The 16,010-nt window shown below is 40.0% G+C and overlaps 1 protein-coding gene, 1 long non-coding RNA gene and 1 pseudogene across 19 annotated transcripts in view; 2 read left to right on the top strand and 1 right to left on the bottom strand.

Moving 5' to 3' along the window:
- CELF4 (CUGBP Elav-like family member 4) overlaps positions 1-16,010 on the top strand; it is a 1,140,249-nt gene that overhangs the window by 353,526 nt on the left and 770,713 nt on the right. The window lies entirely within an intron of this gene.
- Positions 1-16,010, bottom strand: part of LOC130293815 (uncharacterized) — a 56,313-nt gene that overhangs the window by 15,175 nt on the left and 25,128 nt on the right. Inside the window, exon 1 of one of the 2 annotated variants that reach the window (XR_008848305.1) lies at positions 9,880-9,974. The exons of the other annotated variant lie outside the window; for it this stretch is intronic. This is a non-coding gene — a long non-coding RNA (uncharacterized LOC130293815). Of the gene's footprint in view, positions 1-9,879; positions 9,975-16,010 lie in introns of those variants that run through there. 2 annotated transcript variants of the gene reach the window in all.
- LOC130343062 (U2 spliceosomal RNA) lies at positions 8,649-8,739 on the top strand (annotated as a pseudogene).

Raw genomic sequence — 16,010 nt, 5'->3', positions numbered from 1 at the left:
ACGGAAGCCCCCAAAAGTTATAAAATGGTGTTTTTTCTTTGATTTTGTCGCACAATGATTTTTTTTCCCGTTTCGACGTGAATTCTTGGGTAAAATGACTAAAGTCACTGCAAATTAGAATTGGTGACGCAAAAAATAAGCCATAATACGGATTTTTAGGTGGAAAATTGAAAGGGTTATGATTTTTAAAAGGTAAGGAGGAAAAAACGAAAGTGCAAAAACTGAAAAACCCTGCGTCCTTAAGGGGTTAATAAATGTGGTGCTCCTACACATTACCAGAAAACAAAAAAAGGTTTAGAAAAATGCTTCCCTTACACCTACAATGATAAATGCCGGCCTATGTGTTTGTACTTATGTAAAATAAAGGATACCATATTGAAACAACAACAGTGCCTGAATAAATAAAACTATTTTAAACTAAATAGTGTATAAAGTATGAGCTTTGTGCCCCATTTTTTTTATTGCTGTAGAAAAAAACGATATGTGTTTTACCCAAGTTAGAAAGTGTTGCTCAACACAGATATCATAGGGTGAAGGAGATTTTTCCTGTATTTAAAATCATAAAGGTTGGAGATGAAGGGTGAAAGAACCTTGCTGAAAGTTGAGGATGGAAAGACCAGACAGATTTGATCACTGTTATGAAGCTTTTCCTTGTAATGCCTAATTTTAAATGAGGTCAAATAAGCAAGATGTGTGTAAGGGCTGAACGTTTGGTGACATCACCTGAATCCATGATCATGTCCTCATGTCCTTGTGTCTGATGTGAATGATTCTTTTAAAACATACTTTGTTGAATATAAACCAGACGTCGTAAGACCACAGCAGACAGCAACGTCTGGACATAGATTCATCATCAGACGTGGTGTCTTCTCGCTGTCTGAGGTCATCGGCCTGTCCTACACTCAAAAACAATTTGTAGATCTATCAAGTTCTTCTCAAAGTAACATCACAGTTCTTGTTCTTTTTAAAGTCAACGCCAGCCATACTGGTTCTACACGATTGACAATATTGTTGAATTTGACATTCGAGTCTTTATAATATAATCTAGTTCCATATAAAACATATACTAAAATACTACAGTGGGTTGAGCCATGATGAGGAAGTTTGGACAAGTGTAAATTCAAGGACCAGAGAGTTCATTTGTAAATCATGATTCTGGGAGGAGAAAGATGGGACCCCTGAGGTCCAAGAACAACCTTTTCTTCAGTGGACAGTAAAGCAGGTCAAGTGCTTCTTGAGACCCCCAAACATGCCTCAATCTAACACTGGCTACATGTAGATATGTAAAAAAAATTCTCAAACTTCATAAATATTGTTGTTATTATTATTAGGAAAAATTCTAACTTTGTTTCAGAGAATGCTTGATATATACACTTAAGACTATAATCTTTCAACAAAGAAACATTTATGGTTATTTATGGTTGATGGTATCTTAGAGACTTTCAGTTACTGTAAAGTTGGTCATACACTTTAATTGGTTATACACTCATATGAAGGACAGCTATTATTACCAATCCTTACTTCCCATATATGTTTATATTCGGCTATATTAAGCTGCTGACAGACACCTCTCCCCTGAGAACAAAAATATTGAGCAGGTAGAAATCCAACAGTCTAGTCTGATCTTACTTTTTCCCAGCATCTGCCATTGAAAGAAAATCAAAACACTCCTAGACACTTTTGATGGTTGGCTTGTCCTGCCGAAATTCATGGATCTGGCCTACATTAGTCTAATATATAAGACCAGCCTAAAAGTAGAGGAGTAGAAGAAGGTTAGTTTATTTGGACTTTTTGGGTAACTTATGTTGTACATGGAACAGAACTGGTTTGAAGATAACATTAGGTCATTTGTTACTCATCGGAGCATGTTGGAGGTCTAAGAATGTACTTGAGGTCTAAGAGCATGTTGGGGATTTCTCTCTCAAAAAAATTAGTATCATGCCACTCTTTCTTGCATCTCCGATTATGTCAATGAGAGCTTTAGGACAGGACCCAGCCATGATGACCACAGCTCGGAGAAAGCCATGGCACACGGTTGACACCGGTTGGCAGGTCAGGGATTTTTTGTTTGCTATGTTGGTAAATATCATTGAAGACAAGTATTTTGTGATTCACTACTCTCAATGTTTATACAGTAGTTGTTTTTGAGTACATGGATGACTTACTCGGAGTTAATGCCTTGGCATGCAGTAAGCCAGATAAATACAGCATTTTTACCTCATTGCAGACAATTGTGTTTATTTATATTCAGAATTTTCCTCGATAATATGAACTGGTTAAGTCTCTCTGCTATCTAATGAAATATCATACAGTAAGTGTTGGACAAGTACGTAGCTGCTGAAATGAGTGCTGCATATTATATGGACTATAATATAAATAATGCAGTGAATACATTATTTTGCTCCCTGGTGGAATATATACTGTATATGTGTTATTATATTCCATAGTGAATCCCTAATTCACTTTTAGCCTGGTCATTGAAGTAAAGAATGAAAGAGCTGAATGGACAATTCCAGTGTGGGAAAGCCAATAGTTGATCCAAGATATTTCATGCTTCATTCTTACCCATCCTTATAACAGGGGTCTATGATTATTCTACTGATCAGTTGATTATTCTACTGATCAGTTCTAGGATTCTTTAGGATTTGCCAGTGGATCAGAGTTTTTAGGAATTAGGATTATTTTTATTATTTAGTAATATTACAGCACTTCTTATAACTCATCCAAAACCAATTAAGATACAGTCCACACTACCTCTGGCATTGTTCTTCACTTTTACAATCATTTCTATCTCATAGAAGTTCATGCATTTCACAGCTGAATTTTTCGGCTATGTTGCCTGGTCTACTTTTTTCCTTACACTTGTGGTCTCTCCCTCTAAACTACATGCCAGCTATTAGTCTAAATCTCGTATGCTCTTTGGGGTCATTAAGATGTTAATGAGTATCCGTTCATACAGTGTTCCAGATGGTGCAGTGATGGTACAGTACACAACTGGACCAGAGAGCTCTGATTATTTAGATCCTCATGTCCCAGCTTTCACTAATGTAAAAACAACTTTTCATACGCCTTAAAAACCTGTGGTAGGATCCAAACTTAAAGAAATATGTTTAGTGCCTTGGACCATGATGCCTCTATAACATTCAGATGAATCGAAAGCTCCTATCTTTAGATGATATTCATCAATTGTAAATTCATCTTAGGGTTACTTATCATTTACCCAGTGATCCAGTTGCCACCTGGTGAGCAAGCTTCTGATAAATCTGGTGAAACTATGGTGGATCTAAACTATGCCAGATGCTCCATATGTCTGCCACCATGTCCCATTTAAGCCTATTAGACAATGGGAGGGAATTCGAAAGCAACAGATCCAAATTGTTGCATGTAAAGTTCCAATCTGGGGCACCTCTATGAAAGTAACGTCGACCATAAGGCAGCCATACACCATTAATAGCTGTCAGTTGAACACTCAATTAGCTGGAAATCAGCCCTCTCATCTGCCTTGTACACATGACTGCTCTTTGTCAAGCATGCAAGTGTTCTTGATGCGAAAAAAGGCAATAAGCTGCTGTCAGACACCTCTGGCATGCCTCTTTAAGATAGTTGTCTGGCCCTGTCAAAGTTGTTAGGTACTTTGTTCTTAAATGTATGGGCACCATCAGACTCAGATCAACTTTCATTGCGATAATCAACCTTGGTTGAAACCACTCTAGACTATAAAGCTAATTCTAAGGAATCTGTTGTCTTAACTCTTGATCTCAGGGTCTTCTCTACATTGCTGAAACTAACAATAGTCTATGATTGGTGTTGATTCCCAGAACACAAGAACAGCTAAATTGGAAGCATAGTCAGGGTTGAGGCCAGAGACTCTACTAAGAATCAGAGTAGTGTTGGGCAGAAATCAAAAGATAAAGAAACTGAATGCAGGACCTAGACATTGGTTCACATCAGTCAAGACTAACCAGGATGGCAAGAACAAGATGACATCACTAAAGAATGTTATAAAATCAGGACAACAGAAGCCTGGAAGGTTTGTGTGACCAGATTTTGGTAATGCCAACATGATACGACGATGTCATTAGGCATAAGCCATAGTGACATCATGATGGGTTTTTTGTGGTTTTCCCTGATCTTCAGGTTGGTTTAACATCAGGGTTAAGAAAAGAAGTTATTAGATCTTAGAGGACAAAATTGTACTATATATGTATATATTGAAGTGATCAAGTTGTAATACAAGGTTTATAACTACAACACACTTGGGACATACTTAGATTGATAAGTATGTAGCTTAGTTAGGAAATCATTTTCCTTGTTTGTGGACCAGCCTGGCATTAAAAGAGTCTTGCAAGGCGTTCTAAGACATTGCCTCTTACTGACACACAAGAAGTCATTAGCAGAAAGACTGGTTGAAGAATGACTGAGCGCATCCTTTAGGGTCAGACTTCCTCATCCCTTGGAGACTGTCCTTGTGCCATGTCGTAGCAGGGAGCGCTCTTCAACTCTCTAGGCTTTTATGACAGAGTGTAAATCAGGTCTGTACTTGGCCAAGGTTGAAACCCACAGCGCTGTATGGTAATTAGATTTTCCAAAGATTTTTTTTTCCGCTCCGGTTTATTTATGTAGCTGTAATTACTTCTCGCTCACAGTCGGAGCGATTGCTTGTCTTTCACGACCATCCCAACTCCCCTTTCAATTGACATTTCTCTTGCAGTTTTGTGTTTATTATGTGTCTCTCCTGTGAGATTCTTTATATATGTAAAGAATAGCTACATGAGGGCATTCATGTAAATAGAAAACCTTCCAGAACACAATGATAATGATAGTGAGGGTCATAAATGTACAAGATATAAAGAGTACAAAACATCTGTCCCGTAAAGAAGTCCTTATATTGTCCCCTTTTATCATCTACTTGTTGCTGTTATGGTTAAGGGAGAACCAGATAAATGTCACTGTCTGATTTTTCCCACTGTTCAGAAAATCCAGCATATTGTCCACAACCGGTCCACTTCAGACATCTCTAATCTGGTCAGTGCCCCTTCAAAATCAACCCATCTCTTTAGAATAGCCAGGGCCTACAGTAACATTGCTACAACTATACTACCATATGGACAACGTCATCATTTACCTGTCTTCTTCCTTGTCCCCTTAGATAGATGGGTAAATAAATAGATCATAATTTAATTTCTGCAGCCCTGCCTCAACCCACATGTATGTCCGGCATCCCACCTCCCATCTGATCCCTCTGTGTGTGTAATATGATGCTGGGCTGTGGGAGAAACATATAAAACCTGATGCTTACATAGCCCTGATCCTCTGTAGATATGCCGCAAATCCAGTTCTCCTCTATGCTGTCCAAGTTTCTTCTCTGTGCTTCCCACAAGCAGCTGGTTGCAGGACCTTCCTGCTCAGCCAATCAGTTGACACATTGAAGTCCTTTCTCGGCCAGTGATTGTTTAAGCAGGACGGTCCTGAAACCAGTCTCTGAAGAAGCAATCACAGAAGACATCGGGACGGCTCGGAGGATAACTGGATCTGGGTAAGCATCAGGTTATTTTTTTAATGTTTCCCCCTGCACCCAAGCACCATGTTAAGGGGGATGAAATGGTTGAGGAGAAATGGTGGGGTTGGATAATAATACAAGCAGTATCAGTGCATAGGGACATTCATTCTTCCTGGATCATTTAGAACTACAAGACCTGTCACTATTTCCCTTCCCCATTTCATGTCACTATCTATGCTTAAACTATAAGCCCCATGATTACTTTTGTCTATAACAACCCCCATATCTAGGCATGAACTACAAGAACAAGCATGCTCCAGTAAGGACCTGTGACAGTCTAGTAGAGCCTACTTTACCATATCTTTACCATCCATTATATAAACACAAAACACTTAAGAAATGAGACCGAAATAGAAATAAAAGGCTTCCTGGGCTCGGCAGAAGATATCAGCTGTTTCCTGTCTTTATCCATCTACATGAAGCGCAGCTCTTCCTATTGACATGACTTTAGTTTTGCTCAATTACATTTATTCCTATGATAATAAACATTTCCTGATCTTTTTATATTTGTTTTATTTCAGTTGACGGATAATAGATTATTTTAATTTAGGAATTGTCAAGGTAAAACCCAGGCAATCTGAGCAGTCAATAAAGGGTTGAGTTCATAAACTTTCATTTACCTCGCCTCCATCTGCCGCTATAAATTCACCTCACATGGAATCTGGAGAAAACCCAAACTTGGAGCAGGAAAAATATTAATCTGTTTTATGTTTTTTTTCCCCCTGTTTAATTTCCCTGGAACAGCAGCAGAGATTACATTGTATATATCATAGAACATTAGCGCACGTCACGTCATCCCATCAGAGATACCAAGGATAGGAGCTTTAACCAGAACAATCATTATAAATCTTTAAAAGTCACTAAGTTAAATGATATGCAAATTTATGTATGCATCTATTTCATATCTACCTACCTACCTACCTACCTATCTCTTATCTACCTACCTATATCTTATCTACCTACCTACCTACCTCTTATCTACCTACCTACCTCTTATCTACCTATCTCTTATCTATCTATCTCTTATCTATCTATCTATCTATCTATCAATCATCCAATTTTCTATCTAGTCCATATACATTTTTCAACCAACTAGATAGATATTAGATTATAAATAGATGAGAGAGAGAGAGAGAGGAAGGGATAGGAATATATATAGATATGAGATATATAGATATGAGATATATAGATATGAGATAGACAGCTATAAGCTAACCATTTGGATGTGCTGCTATCTTCCAAGTATTGCATCGATAGAAGCGATCTGCACCTGGGACCCCATTCCTTGCCTGCACCCCTGTATACTCCATACTAACAACTGATCCTGTGCTTTTTAGATAGATAGATAGATAGATAGATATGAGATAGGTAGATAGATATGAGATAGATAGATAGGTAGATAGATAGATATGAGATAGATAGATAGATAGATAAGTAGATAGATATGAGATGGATAGATAGATAGATAGATCAATAGATATGAGATAGATAGATATGAGATAGATAAATATATATGAGATAGATAGATATGAGATAGAAAGATAGATAGATATGAGATCGATGTGAGATAGATAGATAGATACTTTATGGAAAAGGCAGAGGAACTCATGGTCGTGAAAAAAGTGAGATTATTTATTCATCTCAATGTGCAGCGACATTTCGATGGTCTCAGACTATCATTGAGAATGATGGTGTGAGACCATAGAAACGTCGCTGCACATTGAGATGAATAAATAATCTCACTTTTTTCACGACCTGGAGTGCCACTGCCTTTTCCATAAAGTACTTACAGAGGATCCTGGACCAGGACCCTGGCTCGGAGGCACCCATTCACAACTCGGGAGTGCTGCTTTCTTCCTTGATCTAGATAGATAGATATGAGATAGATAGATAGATAGATAGATAGATATGAGATAGATAGATATGAGATAGATAGATATGAGATAGATAGATATATAGATATGAGATAGATAGATAGGAGTGAGATCGATATGAGATAGATATGAGATAGATAGATATGAGATAGATAGATATGAGATAGATAGATAGATTTGAGATAGATAGATATGAGATAGATAGATAGGAGATAGATAGATATGAGATAGATAGATAGGTATGAGATAGATAGATATGAGGTAGATAGATATGAGATTGATAGATAGATAGATAGATAGATAGATATGATATATATATATATTATATATATATATATATATATATATATATATATATATATATATATATATATATGAGATAGATAGATATGAGATAGATTGATAGATAGATATGAGATAGATAGATATGAGATAGATGTGAGATAGATATGAGATAGATAGATAGATAGATATGAGGTAGATAGATATGAGATAGATAGATAAATAGATAGATTGATAGATAGGAGATAGATAGATAGATAGATATGAGATAGATATGAGATAGATAGATGGATAATTCTTTATATAAATCCCCAGACAAAAAGACCATTTCCTCGGTCCCTTTCTCCTCTTGAATAGTCAGGCAGGTCTCTATCTCTTTTAGAAACAACAAGCTCAGAGCTGCTCCGTCCCCAGATCCTGTAATACGCAGTTAAATGAGATTATTGTTCTGTTTTGTTATTTGTTTATTATGTGCTCATTAGACAAATAGACACATAAGGGATAATAAGTGTCTCCTAATTATGAATCTCTGAGAGGCCGGGAAGAAAGGAAAAAGGATTCATTTGTTACTCAGGAAATGAGGAAAGCAAAAGAAAATCTTTACTTTTAATGTAATTAAATATCCGGATAGAACAAACTTTACTGAATGTCATGTGGAATGAGTTTGCATATTTTTACATTCTGGTGTAAATGCATTGCAAGAAAGAACCGATGAGGGAAGCCTTTCTGAATGTTTAACTTCCAGCTATGGCTGCATTCACACCTCGTTTTTAACATACGGTTGCCCGATACGGCAGGGGGGGGGGCCAACCGGGCGCTCCCGTACCCCAGCCGGATCAGCCCGTGACTCCATTTACTTTAATTAGCCGACCAGAGTCAAACGGTCGGCTCAGTTTTGACCCGTATGCGGTTTCCTGACCGAACCTAAAACCATCGCTTCTCGGCCTCTTAGCTAAGATCAAGTGTAGTATCTGTTCTTATCAGTTTAATGCTGGTGGCAGGCGACGCCAGTATGGAGCTGGTGGGGATGGGTGCTGCATGGTAGGGAGCAGGTGTACCGGGGCGTTCCGAGGCTGGTTCTGAGGAATCAGCTCGATGGCTGCCCCGATGTGACCTGTTACCTCCGGGTCTCACCATGAGTTTGTGTCTTTATTTGTACACAGGATTGTCAGGATGCGGTAGCCCTTGTGGGCGTCCCTCCTGGTGGTCTAGGGGAGGTGTGTATGGCCATTAGGTTCCTCACCTCCCTGCAACCCCTGAGCATCTTGGCTTTGGTCAAGATGCCACCAGTATATGTCTCCTCGGCTGATACCTTGGCTAACGTTGAAGCCAGGAGCATTTTCAGCCCCTTAGTAGCTTCGGCGAAAAGGGGCATCAAACCTAGATCCTTGCAGGTGCCTTTTGGCCTGGAGGTGAAGGGTAGGTTTGTTGGGGGGCCTCTCTCCTGTTGGAGAAGGGCTTAGCGATAGACCGCATCCTTTGTACACAATTTTTTTGTGTGACACGTTTGCACTTTTTCTTGCACTTTGGGAGATAGAAAGCACTTGCCTCGGCTCTTAAATAAAAAATACTACGGTTTTAGGTCCAGTCCAAAACCGGATACGGGTAAAAACTGAGCCGACCGGAGTCACCGTTTGACTCCGGTCGGCTCATTAAAGTAAATGAGTAAAAAAAGGTTGGGGTACGGGAGCGCCTGGTGTGCCCCTCCCCCAGCCGGATCCGGCACCCGTATGTAAAAAACGAGATGTGAATGCAGCCTAAGCCATTGTTATGGAAGCTACAGTATATCGCACAGATTAGGGCTGCAGAAAAAAAAAATATATATAAATTTAATGACATTAAATAAATAAATAAATAAATAAATACAGTATATTAAACATTCTATAACCCAGTGTTTCCCAACCAGGGTGCCTCCAGCTGTGGCTAAACTACAACTCCCAGCATGCCCGGACAGCCTTCGGCTGTCCGGGCATGCTGGGAGTTGTAGTTTGGCCACAGCTGGATGAACTCTCGTTGGGAAAAATTGCTATAACATGTAACTTGCTATATGAAAAACCCTATTTAACCCCGTAAATGTTATTATTGTCCTAGGCCCACTTTCCAGTGTTTGCATTCTGCATATCCTTGTTTATAGCCCATATTATTTGGGCTCCATGTACAAACCTCTGTTGGGTGTTCCTCTAATTGTCTGTCATGTCTTATACTCCAGGGGGGAGATTTATCAAACTGTGTGAGAGAAAATGTGGAGTGATTTCCCCACAGCAACCAATCACAGCTCAGCTAACAAGCTGAGGTAAAGTGAAAGCTGAGCTGTGATTGGTTGCTGTGGGGAAATCACTCCACATTTTCTCTCAAACAGTTTGATAAATCTCCCCCCAGGTGGCTATTTACACCCATAATACATGCAAAACAGTTTATCCCTCGATATCCTCCATTATGAGAAGTCATGGAAGTCAATTATTTTCTATTCTTAAACAATAAAACAAATCTTCTGTCATCCATCCCCCTGACGAGTCGACCAGATGACCATAAACATGCTTAGGCTGCATTCACACAGTGAAAAAAAAAAAAAAACGGACAATAATGGATGCAAACTGATGTTATCCATTTGGTTCCGTTATTGTACAGTTAATATACCCCCCAAAAAAATGCTCAGAAGTAAAAACGGATCAAAAATACGGATTGAAAAAAAAAACCGAATGACTTCAATGTTAAATGTACTGTATCCATTTTTTCTTTCGTTTTTTTGAGCGAAGAAAGAAAACTGCATGTGACATTTTTTCTGCCGTCAAAAAAGTGAGTGCCGACGGGTACAAACGGATGTAAATGGATTGTAAAAAAATCACATTGACATGAATGGGATTTGAAAAAAAACAAAGTTTTTAACTCGTTTACAGCCTGCAAGAACGGAACCGAAATGGGGATTAAAAAAACGGGGACTAACGGCCGTGTGAACGCACCCTTACTTAGTTATCCCCCTCGCAATTTGCAACAAATGTAACAATCCGCTGCTACATAAAACGGATCAATTGCGGTGCCGGAGAGCGAGCACATCCAGGATTAGAAGTGACATTTATCTTATTACATGAGCGGTAAATAAACTGTGTTTATCGGAGGAGGACACCGTCCACTGCTATCTGCCGGCAATGCGGTCGGACGGGGGAATTAATTACAATGTTACAAGTGAGGGAAGAAAACCACAGATACCGCAATGTGCGACAATTTATGTTATTAGAGGGATGTAGATTTTAAAATGTTTATGCACTTTTTAAAATCAGCTTTACGTCTGGTAGAAAAATATCTTTAAAAGATTAAAGGGGTACTCCGGTTTAGGAAAATGTATCCCCTATCCAAAGTATAGGGGATGTGTGTCTGATCGCAGGGGGTCCCAGCAGTCAGACCCTCCGCGATCAGATACTTATCCCCTAGACTTTGGATGGGGATACATTTTAAACCAGAGTACCCCTTTAATCTTTGAATGATATTTTTCTACTAGATATAAAACTGATTTAAAAAAAAAATGCATAAAGATGACAGCTATACTAGGCACTACATCCTTCCTATCTACATCCCCCCGTGCACAGCTCTCCGCGTGCACAGAGCGGAGGGTCGGCATGAGCCTTCCATGTATTTCTATAGGAGAGCCAAAGATACACAAGCTCTGTACTCGTGTATCTCTGGCTCTCTCATAGACATGCATGGAAGGCGCATGCCGACCCCCCCCCCCCTACTCTGTGCACAAGAAGAGCCAGAGAGCCATGCAGGAGATCGCAGGGGGTCCCAGTGGTCAGACCCCCCCCCCCCCCCCAAATAAACACTTTTTCCTTTTCCTTTGGATAGGGGATACATTTTCCTAAACTGGAGTACTTCTTTAAGAATACACATTTTCATACATCGCATGGGGCAATGGGGCAGTGGTCTTTAAACTGTGAACCTCCAGCTGTTGCAAAATTACAACTCCCAGCCTGCTCAGGCTTTAGAGCTTCTGTGTGACTGCTACTATGCACCCTCCAATAGTGTTGGGCGCGAATACTCGCATTTCAAATTTTTATCGTGAATACCGCAAATATTGCGAATATATTCCCTATATATTCGAAATTACGAATATTTACTTTTTTCCGTATATTCGTATATTCCTTCTTTTCACTTGTGGGACAATTAGAATGATGCAAATACACTTGTCAGAGGTTATCAACAACATCCCTAACAACCAATAGTAAAGTTGCCGACCCCTTCACTGTTTTCTTCCTCGAATATGCAAATATAACGAATACGCAAAATTCGCAAATATAAGACGAATTTTCATCTATATAGTCTCAAAATATTGCAAATTCTATTATGGGCAATGCCGCTCATCACTACCCTCCAATAACTTTGTCCCTTCAAGCTTCTCATGGTGAAGAATACCTCACAAATTGGTGTCTCTTCACTTAAGCAGTAAAGACTTGTTAACACTGTAGAATTTCCACCCAGAATTTACAAGAGGAAATTTTTGGTCCAGTTCTGCTTGCAGCAGCCGCCCATTGGTTTCCATTGGATTCCACTGCACAGTTCACACTGTAGAATTTCCACCCAGAATTTACAAGAGGAAATTCTGGTCCACTTCTGCTTGCAGCAGCCGCCCATTGATTTCCATTGGATTCCACTGCACAGTTCACACTGTGGAATTTCCACCACCAAAATTTTGAAATCCATATTCCGCTGAAAGAATGAATATGTTCATTCTATCAGCATTTGTTGTTTTTTCTTCCGGTGAATATTTTCTCATGAAATAGGCGCTGATTCCGAGCGGCAACGACTTTGCAAATGCGCAAGCAGAATTCCACTCGGAGTAAAAAAAAAATCTTTAACAATATTTCTTTTTCTTTATCTTTTTTTACTTGTAAATCAGAAATGATTCCAGTAAGTAACAAGGTACAGTATACCTGGGAGGGGGGTGAATACTTCTACACAGCACTGTTCGCCTCTGTAGTCACATTAATTTGCTATAAACACAAAGTTTTTAGTATTTCGGAAAATACTGCGAGATGCATTACATGGGGGGAAATGAGGATAAAAAGACATTTCCTGGAGAAAATACACAATAACATATTGCATCGTCTCCATTTCGTCTAAACAAATGCGCGGCGACGTTTGCCGAGTTAGAAGAATGTTTTGGTATTTCATTTATTTTCATGTTTTTCCCCATTGCCGGTAATGACAAGGCATAGCGTTTTCTAAAAGCTGTGTAATTACGAGATGAAGTCTATGAATCACATGGTAATTATTGTGGTTGCTGTCACCTCAGCTGAAGTGTTATCGTGTCAGAGGCATTGGCGTTTTTTCTGCGCGTTGCGGCTGTTTTGTTAGCGTGCTCGCCGCTTGCTTCACATATAATTTGGAAGCAATCAGTAAGAACATGTAAATTGCTATGTATGTAGCCACTTAACATGTAATTTGATTCTTGTTAGATGGATTGTGCTTCAGCGCCAAAGCGAATATTGTTCCGCCGATGCATCTGTGCACATTGTGCTGGAATGACCCATTTTGAGTACTGTCCTGGGGTGGCAAGAGGCATCTAGAGATGTCTTCATTCCATATCTTTTCTAGCTATACCCTCTCATACATCACATTGGGTTGTCCTATGAAAAAAAAGAACAACATTGGGGTGAATTTACTAATATTGCCTACTGCTAAAAAACATACAGTCTAGAAATGCGCCAATATATTTCCAAGTATTTTTTTAAGAATGTTTAGGCAATGGCGTCGCTAGGGTGGGGGAGCAGAGGGGCAATGCCTTCCCCCCCTACATCACTCTGTGCCCCTTCCCCCATGTGTCCACCACCCGACCCTACTCCAAATTAAGGTGGCATTACAAAGACCAATGGCCTTCCCCTTCTACAGTAAATGGACTTTGAGTAAACTAAAGAATAGGTGTTATTGGTCAATGCTACCAAAGCTACAGCAACCATCATGCCCTAAGACAGTGTTTCCCAATAAGGGTGTCTCCAGCTGTTGTGAAACTAAGATTCCCAGCATGCCGGACAGCTGAAGGCTGGTCTAGTCTATGTTTGCAGTGTCTAGTCTAAGCTTAGACCAGTTCTTAGTTGGCTTATTTTGTGCTAGAATTGTGAACCAAAATTGTAGTGCTCATTTTGGTGCATGGGTCAAGCCCCATTTCAGTGAAGCCACTCCCATTTCCTGATAAGCCACTCCCTTTTTGTTAAGGCTGAGGCGCTAAGGTGTTTAAAAATATGTCAAAATAAGCATGGTGCAAGTCATGTACCTGGTATTCTGGTGTGAACAGCACCAACATGCACAGTCACTGTTCTCCTTCATATTCCCCTTTTTCTCTATGGCCTGTTATCCAGGAATAAAAAAAACTGCTAACTTCTTCCAAAAACAGAACCACCCTTGTCCACAGGTTATGTGTGGTACTGCAGATCAGCTTCATTGAAGTTAATGGAGCCAAGTTGTAATACCAAACAACACCTGAAGACAGGGGTGGTACTGTTTTTGGAAGATATTATCTCTTTTTTTTTTATTCCTGGATATTCTCTTTAAGACCCCTTTCACACTACATAATTACTCAGTTTTCAACGTTCCATCAGAAAATCGGCAGTAAAACGGCAGTTACATAATCCTATACGGCTGTTAGAAAATCCCATTATAGTCTAATAGCCGTTTTAACCCGTTATAGCCCGTTATTAATAACAGACATTATTTTGTGACGGAAGATAGTAACGGGAGAAATAGTTCAAGAATTAATAACGGGCAATAAAGGGTTAAAACGGCTATTAGAAAAATCCCATACACTATAATGGGATTTTCTAACGGGCGTATAGGATTTTGTAACTGCCGATTTTCTGACGGAACTTCGAAAACGGAGTAATTATGTAGTGTGAAAGAAGCCTTAGTTGTTCATTGACCGCCGCTAAACAGTACCATTGGGGTTAAAAAATTTTTTTGAAAAATATATAACAAGGAAACTAAAAAAACTAACGGGGCAGTGCTGGGTCCTAATCTTTTTAATATATTTATTAGTGACCTTGTATATAGAGAAGCATCAATCTGAGCAGATGATACTACACTGAGTAAATATAAAGAGTGAGGTACAACCCTTATAAATACAGGATAATAACACTTGGCTCCTATAGGTCGCCTGTGTATCTTGCTCCTCTGTGCTCCGTTCTTCTTCTTCTCCTCGGTTGTTTTATATAAATGCCCACACCGATCCTATTTCATATTTATTTTCATATTACAGACATAAATAATGTGACTTCATCAACCGCCTATGATTATTTAGAACGTCTTGCGGCTGTAAATAACACCACCTTTAGTAGGCTATTAATGGCGCCAGGCTAGGGGGAGGGCGATCACACTTTCTAATGCTGTAATAAGTTCTCGTCTAAGAAACAGAGGTGGGAGACGGGAGGGAAGAGCCGCGTTCTTAATCTGCGCATATTACCTACTGCAATTTGACACCAGCCTCTCCCTTCAGTATTTCGGCTTGTATGGGATGTGACTGGTCTCACAATTCACAGAGATAGAGAAAGGGGGGGGGGAGCGGTGAGCTGCTAGGAATCCTTCCTGGCTAATCAAATAGCATTGTCTTCGGATAAGAGTGCGCCCCCGAAGGATAAGTTGGACTCCCAGATATCAGGAGGATATGTTAGACCCCTACCGATCAGGAGGATATGTCAGACCACCACCGATCAGGAGGATCTGTCAGACCCCCACCGATCAGGAGGATATGTCAGACCACCAACAATCAGGAGGATATGTCAGACCCCCAACAATCAGGAGTATATGTCAGACCCCCACCTATCAGGAGGATATGTCAGACCCCTACCGATCAGGAACATATGTCAGACCCCCACTTATCAGGAGGATATGTCAGACCCCCACCAATCAGGAGTATATGTTAGACCCCCACCGATCAGGAGGACATGTCAGACCCCCACCAATCAGGAGGATATGTCAGACCCCTACCGATCAGGAACATATGTCAGACCCCCACCTATCAGGAGGATATGTCAGACCCCCACCAATCAGGAGTATATGTTAGACCCCCACCGATCAGGAGGACATGTCAGACCCCCACCAATCAGGAGGATATGTCAGACCCCTACCGATCAGGAACATATGTCAGACCCCCACCGATCAGGAGGATATGTCAGACCCCCACCGATCAGGAGAATATGTCAGACCCCCACCGATCAGGAGTATATGTTAGACCCACACCGATCAGGAGGATATGTCAGACCCCCACCGATCAGGAGTATATGTTAGACCCACACCGATCAGGAGGATAT

Source organism: Hyla sarda, chromosome 1 (genome assembly GCF_029499605.1).
Source record: "Hyla sarda isolate aHylSar1 chromosome 1, aHylSar1.hap1, whole genome shotgun sequence".
Classification (NCBI taxonomy): domain Eukaryota; kingdom Metazoa; phylum Chordata; class Amphibia; order Anura; family Hylidae; genus Hyla; species Hyla sarda.
The sequence above is the reverse complement of the archived record's forward strand: the minus strand, read 5'-3'. Positions and strand labels throughout refer to the sequence as shown.